The sequence below is a fragment of the Triticum urartu genome, chromosome 2 (genome assembly GCF_003073215.2).
Source record: "Triticum urartu cultivar G1812 chromosome 2, Tu2.1, whole genome shotgun sequence".
NCBI classification, from domain to species: Eukaryota; Viridiplantae; Streptophyta; class Magnoliopsida; order Poales; family Poaceae; genus Triticum; species Triticum urartu.
Genome location: NC_053023.1, coordinates 331,682,173 through 331,692,641, shown reverse-complemented (window position 1 = coordinate 331,692,641; position 10,469 = coordinate 331,682,173).

Genomic DNA, 10,469 nt, shown 5'->3' with positions numbered 1-10,469 from the left:
ATACACTCGGGGAACCCACAGATATGTGTGTCGTCACAAAAAACCGCACAAGGGAGACGTGGTCAATCAGAAGACCATGTATACACTGCATGCGGCCCGAAAATATGTATGGTACGGTGTTGTGTGATTTGTTTAAATCCCAAATGCACAACTTCGATGGGCCACCAACTACATTACAAAATGAACACCGTACCCGACTCCAAGCCTAGTTCAATACGTACAATGTCAGTTTCCCAACTTCGAGGCGATGGCGGTGGGGGGGGGGTCGTCCCATGCATGCGCTCAAACTTTATTTGGTCTAGCATGGGACACATCTATATCTATACCCCTATATAGTGTGCGAATAACTTTGAAAGTTGGTCATTGGATGAAGGCAATCTGACGGTACAGAGATGGAAAATCCAAGCACTACTGGCCGTTGGATATCATCTACATTCCACCAGCTTCTTCCACATGTACAATCCAGAAGACTCCATGGTTGAACTTAAGCATAATGCAGAAACTTCAAAACACAAGCAGTTCTCCTTTGCTCTCTAGAATCTTCCATATCTTAATTGCCCAAACTTTTTTTCTAAATGAATTGTCAGTTTTGTATTTACTTTATGCTTTAAAATGCACAATTCCATGAATCTTAAAATAGATTTTTTTTATAAAACTAATTGATTTTGGATGAGATGAACTATAAGAATTAAATGAACATCTACATCATGCATATATGAATCAAAGCTTACATGCTATAGTGTGGTATTTATTAATAATTTGGTTACCGAATCTCATGCATGCAATGCACGTGTACCTTACTAGTATCAATAGGAAACCATCATGGTCAAACCCTTCTCGTTGTTGGGTCAAAGGGATAGATTGTGTGGGGCCCCATAATTGTCGATAACAGATAGTATATATACCTCGGGGAGCCCACAGATATGTGCCGCGTCTATAAGCCGCACAAGGGAGACATGCTCGAGAAGAACACCCTGCCCCCTATACCCTGCATGCAACCTGAAAAAGGTTTATATAATCGCGATGACAGGTCAAGTCAATCATTATTTAATTATTTTAGAGGGAAAAATAACCCATAAAAACATAGTAGATTAATATAATCGTAGTGACAGGTCAAGTCAACCATTCTTTAATTTTTTAGAGCAAAAAATAACCCATAAAAACATAGTCAACAAATTAGCAAAACAAGGATCCCAAGGTTTATATAATTGCCATGATGGGTCACTATAGAGATATAATATATCTCTATAATGACCATGTCATAGCTTTTAAATGAAGCTTGAGATATGCGACTTCCCACCGGGTCACCCATCCTTGGACTACTCCATCCCAAGCACACTTAACTTCTGCGTTCTATTCGACTAGGCTAGCAGATGGGAAGCCGACCCTTGCTGATAAGAATTGCCTCCTTGCCATTAAGGCATTTCACACTGGTCACCCTATAGGACCTACTCCCTCCTATCACACACATTTGTGCTTTTAGAAACCGTGTGGGATATTTACATGGTCGGTGTGTCGCCGCTAGCCTTCAATGAGCACTGACACTGGTAGTGGGAAAATGATGCGAGAAGAGGTGGCAAACCGATGAGAGGAGTGGCGAGAAACTGTAGCCTGTTTAGAAAATCTAGTAGAGAAGGAAGTGTGAGCTAGCACGACGCATGCGCACAATGCTTACCCATGTACTGCATGTGCTGTCGAAAGGGCTCAGGGTTGCCGTTCGATTTGGGAGCATCCAACGGTGCACACATACGATCAGTGGGGTTTGGGTTCTGGCCAATCAGAATGCACGACTCAGATCATGCGCGCAGCAGGGGGAGAGGGCATCGGTCACGGTTTGGTAGGCACGCGGCTTTCATGAGTGAACCGTGTGCTATTTGAAAACATTTCGTGAGAAGAATCTCCATTTTTAAATCCCCATAAATCCAAAACTAACCCAAAAATCGTGAAACCTGGCATGGTGTCATGACATGGCACATATATGTCGAGGATTTTTTTCATCCATTTTGGCGCAAGTTTTATTACAAGCCTCTTACAAACCGGAGCTTCTCTCAAAGAAGCCTCGTGGTTCCGATAGGGAAACGTGTCCCCCTTGTGGGCGAACCGTCATCACTGCCTCTTTTTGCCTTATATTTTCTTCTATGGGCAACATGGAATGATAGCATATTCGTGCTGAAATTTAAACTTATCCAGGGTTCGTTTGGCCTTTTTATACACTAATTGAGTTTCCTAGCCATTTAATGTCCATCTTGTGAGTGCTGCATCTTCTAGCCTCGTATTTTCTTCTACACGCTACACAGAACAACGGGAGATTTGTGCTGAACTTTGAAATTATTCAGGGTTCGTTTTACCTTTTTTATTCATTTATTGAGTTTTCTAGGCATTTAATGTCCATAATTCAAATCTAAACTACAAATACATGCTCAACCACACCAAAATGGCTAGAAAAAACGTACATGTTTCCTTGGGGTGCATGTTTAGGTCCCACGGAACGAATGGGAACAAATTCAACTGTCTTGCCGTCCTGTCTTGGCCACAAACATTGCGAATCTCGGTTTTTAAATCTCTATAAATCCAAAACTCACCAGGAAATTGTGAAACTTGTCATGGTGTCACTACACGGTACATATAATTGTCCAATTTGGGCAAAGTTATATTACAAGCCTCTTACAAACCGGAGTCTGTCGCAACCCTCGTGGTTCCGGTAGGGAAACATGCCCCTCCGGTGGGCGAAACGATAATCGCCGCCTCTTCTCGCCTTGAACTTTGTTTTCTACATGCAACATAGAATAATAGGTGTTTCGGGCTGAAGTTTGAAACTGTTCAGGGTTTCTTTAGCCATTGTATATATTACTAATTACTAAGTTTTCTATACATTTAATGTAGTCCATAATTCAAATTTGAACTACATGCACATGCTCCAGTGAAGCAAAATGGGTAGGAAATCGTACATGTGTCATTGGGTGCATGTTTAGGTCTCATTTAAGGAATGGGAATGAATTACAAACTTGCCGTCGTCCTGAAACATTGAGAATCTCGGTATCTTAATCCCAGTAAATAAAAAACTCACCCAAAAAACATGAAACTTGTCATGGTTTCATGACATGGCACATATATGTCGTGGTAAAAAGATCGTCCAGTTTGAGAAGAGGCGCACACATTAGTAGCCAACGAAGTCCTTTTTGAAACAAAAAGCTGACACGTTAATATCGCAAACAGTTGTATTATATTAACTGTGTCGAAATTTAACCATACTCAATGGTGTGCATGCAACTGTTTGATTAGACGAGATGAGCGTGAGAAGTCCGTCGTGCGGGATCGACGAGATGCGTGCGAGCAGTCCGCCACGCAGGCTCGATGGGACGCGTGCATCATGTCCACCTCGTAGGCTCGACGGGACACATGCGAGTAGCAAGGCCGCCCATGCTCACCGGGAAGCGAGCTCTTTGACCTCCATGCACTAGCCACTGCCCGCCTCGCTCACAACTTCTCCATTAATGGGTTAATTAAAGCACATGGACGGAGGGTGTTTTCTTGTGATCCCATATCAGCATTTGCTTTATTCATGTTTTCAACTTGTATCCTGCCCTAATTCAAATTGCCACACAGGCAACGGATAATACAACCACAAATAAAATGGCAACGGATAATACGACGACAAATTTACAATGGTGCAAATAATAATTGTCTTACATATTCCAGATAATTTAAAATGCCACATGCGGCAAAGCCCGGAAGACACGGGGGCTAGAGAAGAAGGAAATTGCAGACAACGATCTGGGTTGCTACTGTCTCTACTCGTCGATGGATCGCCGGGCAACGACATCCTCCACCTCCTTCTTCAATTCCTCACGGCTTTGCTTGAAAGCAGCCACGGATTCCTCCACCTCCTGCTCATGCTCGATCCGGAGCTTCCTCAAGTCACCCATCAGTTCCTCGACGATCGCTATCAGTGTCATTCTCGAGGCACTGCTCTGCTCATGCAGCATCTTCCAGCCAGCGGCCTCCTCCTCCTTCTGGGCGAGCGCCTTGAGGAGTTTCGCATTGTCACCCATGTGTTGCTCGACGAGGCCGGTCGCCTTGTGAACCGAGGCATTGCTAATCTTGAGTAGCTTCATCAATTCATCGACGAGCTCCTGCTGTGTAGTGAAGCCAACGAGAATGTCGTCGTCGCCGGCGAAGGTCTTCAGGAACATCGGCTCGTCACGATGGCTAACGCCGCAAATGCGCTTGTGAGAGCCCTCGCGTGCCCGTGAGAGCTCGTTCGAGGGCTCTGCGGTGCGCCGGGACATCTCTGCTGCGGCTGTGGCTTCACGGTGGGACCTCTCTAGTGCTTCTGCGGCCTTGGTCTTTGCTTCCTAGTTATATGTCCACCCTAAACTCCTCCTACCAGTCAGGGCGGAACGACTTGATAGGAAAGACCAATTTTGTGGGTGATGAGGAGAGGAACTATGAAGTAATTTTTGAGTGGGTAGTTTTTATAGCCCGGTGCTAGGTGTGAACACATATTAGTTTGATAGGTGTGAACATATTTGCAATGAGACGAGAAACAAGGTCAAAATTTATTTATGGCAGAAGGTTGACCACATGGTTACTCGCCCTTGAGGCAGCCGCGACTCGCTCTGCTCACGTCCATCGGTGTGTTTTGCTCGCCATTGAGGCGGTCGTGGCGTGCTCCGCTTCGTCGTCCATGTGCGCTCTCTGCTCGCCGTTGAGGCAAATTTACAATGGCAACGGTTAATAATCCTTAATAATTGTCTTACATATTCACGATAATTTAAAATGCCACATGCGGCAAGGCCTAGAACACTCACGACCTACATATGCATACAATTATAAGCTAAAAGGCTGAGCTGGCAGCCTTCCAACGATGGTCTTCTCGGACTCCATGATCAGCATAGCACCCTTGTGGCCGTATGTGTAACTTACTAATCATCGCACACGAGTACTCGTAGATGCATCGTGTGCGATACTCCTAGCCACCGCAAGCAACTAGTTTGCATTTTTCAAAGTTTTTTGTGCACACAGAATCACACACGAACTAATTGTATTAACCATCTGTGTTGTAATTTCTCATCGCAAACAGTTCATCCGAGTAGGTTGTTTGCCACGTACCACACACATCTTGTTAAGTTGAAGAGTTTTTGTTGTGTTCGCTAATCGAAAAGAGTTCTTCCGAGTGAACCGTATGTCCTATATCACACACACCTTGATCTGGCTAACCGTTTTTGTTGCACTCCCTAAGACCAAACAGTTCATCGGAGCAAACTGTATGTTGTATATCGCAAACACATTGATATGGCTGTCCGTTTCTGTTGGTCTGCATCACCGCAAATAGTTTGAACGGCTTAACCGTGTGCCCTGAATCGCACACGCAACTAAAATCTGAACCGTGTTTGATGGCTCCACCATCGCAAATGTTTTGCACCTTTTTGATGGTTTTTTTACATCCCCGTTTGTGATTAATTCAAAGCACACAGTTTCGTCAAAGGGTCTCTGATCGTAGTGTCGCGTTAGCAGCATCCTGCAGTAGTGGTGGTAGATGAGGACATGATGGCACACGCACAACTGGGCGACCGCAACCTTCTGATCTATGTTGGGATAACCACCGGTATATTGGAGGTTGATGCCGACCACCTTATACTTGTCACGAGCAAGCAACTGCTCAACCGTGTTGATGTAGTCATCCACCACGGCTGGGTCGATGGTGTACACTACCGAGAGATCCGTCTCCCTCGCGTGAGTCTCCACTTTATGCTCGCTGAACTCCATTGAAGCACCGCTAGACATCCCCTCTCTATGTGTCATCGTGGGTGTGCTTGTTGTGTTGTTGGGCGCGATCGAAAGGTTGAAGAGACTAAGGTTATAATGGCCGTGGGAATTAAACGGGAAGCCAGACGGCCTGGAATATCGGCACGCCCGGATGACAGTTCTAATTTGCAGCGTGTAATTCCATTATGTCGCACATAACTGCATCATGGCGATGCACGCGGTGCAACTGCATGCATATGGGCCCCCAACGTGATCGTGCGCAGGCCCAACCGCTGGTAGAGCGCGCGTGAGGGACGCGAGCAGAGCGCTCCGTGGTCGCCTCACCGGCGAGCAACCATATATATATATATATATATAGCTATTCTGTTACGCGTAATAGAATATTATTCTGTTACCCTTCGTGAACTGATGTGGTGTACAGGTTGGACTGATGAGGTTTTCAACTTGAACCGACATTCCTGTGTGTACGACGGCGGAGACAGGGGATGCAACGTGGAGCTTCCAGGCGTTCTCCGGTGCGATGCTGTGGGCCATTCGTTGCTCCTCATCGTCGTGCGTCGTCCCCGTCGCCGTGCGCTGCTCGTCGTTGTCACCTAATCGGCCCCGCCCCGTCGCACGTCGTCCTTGTCCCCGACCTCCGTCATCCTCCTCGGACTGCCAACCGCAGTCGTTGACTCCGGCCGTCTCAAGTCGTCCCCGGGCCTTCTCTGCAACGGCAGTGAGCCCCGCATCCTCCCTCTCTCCCCGTGCTCTCCTTTGGTAGTCGTAGATCGTCACCAACGTGATCGTGCGCCGGCCACGCTGGATCACCCAGATCGCCCCATTCCCGCGCTCACTGCACCGTGCCCGTGCTCCTCTGGTCGCGCCCTGCGCACACACCCGCAGCCGCCCCGTCCAGCCCATGCCCTCTGCCCGTCTCGCATTGCCCCATCGTTCCTGCTCCGACCACACCCGCCTATGCATGCGCGCAAACCCATGCCTTTTGCTGTTGTGCGCGCCTGTGGCCACCGCTGCCGTGGCCCCTATTGCTTCCGCTGCTACTGCCAGTGCCACAGCCGCTGCTGTTAGACAGAGAATCCTGCTACTTCCTTTTTCAGTTAAGCTAAGTGTCGATTTATTCAGTTTCATCAGAATAAGAATGCACCGGGAGTCGTTCTTGTACATGCTCATAGTCTATGTTTTCTGCATGCAGTAGCTAGTGTTGCAGTGTTCGTTCCCGTGTAATGGCGCGGCCGTTAGCTCAAACATGGCCGGTAGACTAGGAATTGGTCGTTGGCGGAGGTGGTGTTTGGTGGCTGATTGAAGCCTACGATTTCTTGTAATCTGGTCAAATTGGGTAATTAAGTTGTGTGTTTTTCAGTGTTGTTTTGAATTACTGCCGCCGTATGTGTAGTTGGACTGCTCCATGTCAAAGCTTGTAATTACTGTGAGTTGACATTGGAGCAAGTTTCTTGTACTGGCTGCCTACCCCCCATACCCTCTTCACTTTGAGTATAAAGGCCGAGCCCTCTGTCACTTTCGTTCCACCAGCTGCAACCAAAAGAAAAGCCAGAATGGATCCTGAGTTGGGAGAGGTCACAGAGGAGGAGGGGGAAGCCGTCGATGCGAGGGCTGCAGCAGTGGAGCAGAGGAGGAGGAGGAGGAGGAGGAGGCGCATGCGCAGGAAGATGGCACAACGTGCTGCCGAGGAGGAAGTGGATGCAGAGTTCAACAGACACCTTGCGTGCAAGGTGATGGATACCTGCAACTCCAATGAACTGGAGCTTCTTTTCCCAGAGGGCAGGGGAAGGAACCATGTTCAGATCATCAGTTGGGCTAGGGCTAGAGCAGCCACGACTCCACATCCATCCACTAGGGCTAAATGGCGTCGTTTCTTTGATCGTTATGATTGAAGTAGTGAATGTTATGTTTTTAAGATTTGTGTTGTGAGGGAGCAGATGTTTGAAATGAATAAATGAGTTCAACTGTCTCCCCTCTGAATGTGTTGTTTTATCTGCATATGTTTTTGACATGTGCAGTTTTTGAACTGATGTTTTATCTTAAGTTGAACTGATTTGTGGTCAAAAGCTGCATGGCTTGTATAATTTTTCCTATCTGTTTTTACTCAAGAATAACTGCTTTATTTATATATTTCTTTATATTAGTACTTGAACAATTCTATAGTTGAACTGATGGGCATCCTTTGTTTTGACTGGTATATTTTCCATGTAATAGCTCGAAGAAGGAACTATATGCTGATGATGTTTGTAGAACCCCTTTTTTTGGTTTCGAGATTGCTGAACTTACATTCTGTTAAAGATAGTACTGAACTATTTTAGGTTGTCAATTACCAATCAAATTTGTTTGTTGTATAACATTTTTTCTATATTTTTTAGATGAATTTTGGATCACATTTTTTTAACAGTTAAATAATGATATTTCTAGTATTTTTTAGAATTAAAAGATTTTCATCTTTTGCTGCACAATATTTTTTTACTTGAACCTTATGAATTGTAGTAGTTGAACTTTTTATAGTTTTGCTTCTGAAATTTTTATTTACAAATTTCTACGTTTAATTTTCCAAAAAAACATATGTATTTCTATTTTTTTAGTTCTTACAGTTAAGATGTGTTTGAACTTTTTACATTATTTGTTTTTGAACTCATTTCTTGTGAGGTTTTTTTAAATATCTGCATTTTTCTTTTTTGTCGTGTGTGATCGGCTGGAATTTTGTAATGGGGCGAATTACTGTGTTGGGCCATCTGGCTCAGTCGTTGTTTTCGGCCCAGATAGCTCGTCCGCGCGGCTGTGCAGTGCGGCGTGCGCGTGCGCTATGGGTTTAGTCCCACCTCGCTAGTCGAGGGGGTTGTAGACCAGTTTATAAGCGCAGGCAAGGCACACCAGTCGAAATCCTCTGAAAACTTACCAGAGCGCTTATGCACGACGCTCGCTCTCTCTCTTTGACATGTGGGCCCTGATCAGTGGGCCCTGCGTTGTGCGGACTACTAGGGATTCGCCTATGGGCTCGAGTTCAAGTTATCTAGCAGCGTCAGGGCCCGGACCTGTCCTTGGGTGGTCAATTTTTTACTTTTTTGTTGTTTTGTTCGAATGTAGTACTTGACTCCACCAGTAAATTGGGCTGATACTTTTTATGATCCTTGGGGCGTCAATTTTTTTGTTTGAATCTAGTACTTGACTCCACTAGTAAATTGGACTGATACCTTTTTGTTCTAGTTCTTGTGAGTTTTGTTCTAGGAACGAGCCGTAACATGACTTGCCCCCGCATTGCACTGCCCCTCGGTGCATAGTTTTACTGACACATCTTCCTTGTATGGACTTGCCCCCATTATCTATCTTTTAGGGGGGTGTGTGGGTGCGTGTGGGGGGGGAATAGAATAACCGCACTGCGTCTGTCAAACGAGCGCACTGCCGCGTTAGCGCGAGGCTGAGTCGGGGGGGAGGGGGGAGGGACCCCTCCCTCCCCCATCCCGGCGAGGCCGAGCCAGGAACGAGCGGTAGCAGGCGATGACGCGGCGTGCCGCGGCATCGCATGCGGAGGCGAGTCCGTAACATGACTTGCCCCCATTATCTATCTTTAGGGGTGTGTGGGTGCGTGTGGGGGGAAACAGAATAACCGCACTGCCCCTCGGTGCATAGTTGTACTGACACATCTTCCTTGTATGGACTTGCCCCCATTATCTATCTTTAGGGGGTGTGTGGGTGCGTCTGGGGGGGAAATAGAATAACCGCACTGCGCCTGTCAAATGAGCGCACTGCCACGTTAGCGCGAGGCCGAGCCAGGAACGAGCCGTAGCAGGCGACGACGCGGCGTGCCGCGGCGTCGCATGCGGAGGCGAGTCCGTAACATGACTTGCCCCCATTATCTATCTTAGGGGTGTGTGGGTGCATGTGGGGGGGGGGACAGAATAACCGCACTGCCCCTTGGTGCATAGTTGTACTGACACATCTTCCTTGTATGGACTTGCCCCCATTGTCTATCTTTTAGGGGGGGTGTGGGTGCGTGTTGGGGGGGAACAGAATAACCGCACTGCGCCTGTCAAACGAGCGCACTGCCGCGTTAGCGCGAGGCCGAGCCGGGGGGGAGGGACCCCCCTCCCCCATCTCGGCGAGGCCGAGCCAGGAACAAGCCGTAGCAGGCGACGACGCTGCGTGCCACGGCGTCACATGCGGAGGCGAGTCCGTAACATGACTTGCCCCCATTATCTATCTTTAGGGGTGTGTGGGTGCGTGTGGGGGGAAACAGAATAACCGCACTGCCCCTCGGTGCATAGTTGTACTGACACATCTTCCTTGTATGGACTTGCCCCCATTATCTATCTTTAGGGGGGGTGGGTGCATGTGGGGGGAAACAGAATAACCACACTGCGCCTGTCAAACGAGTGCACTGCCGCGTTAGCGCGAGGCCGGGCCGGGGGGGTCGGGACCCCCCTCCCCCCCCCCGGCGGGGCCGAGCCAGGAACGAGACGTAGCAGGCGACGACGCAGCGTGCCGCGGCGTCGCATGCGGAGGCGAGTCCGTAACATGACTTGCCCCCGCACTGTATCGCACCGAGGGGCATAGTTGTACTGACGCATCAACCTTGTATGGACTTGCTCGCGCATCGCAGTGCACCGAGGGGCATAGTATTTGCCCCAGTTATCTTATCTTTATTTTTTGGGTGAAAAACCAGCTCCGTTATGAATTATTATTTCATTTGTACT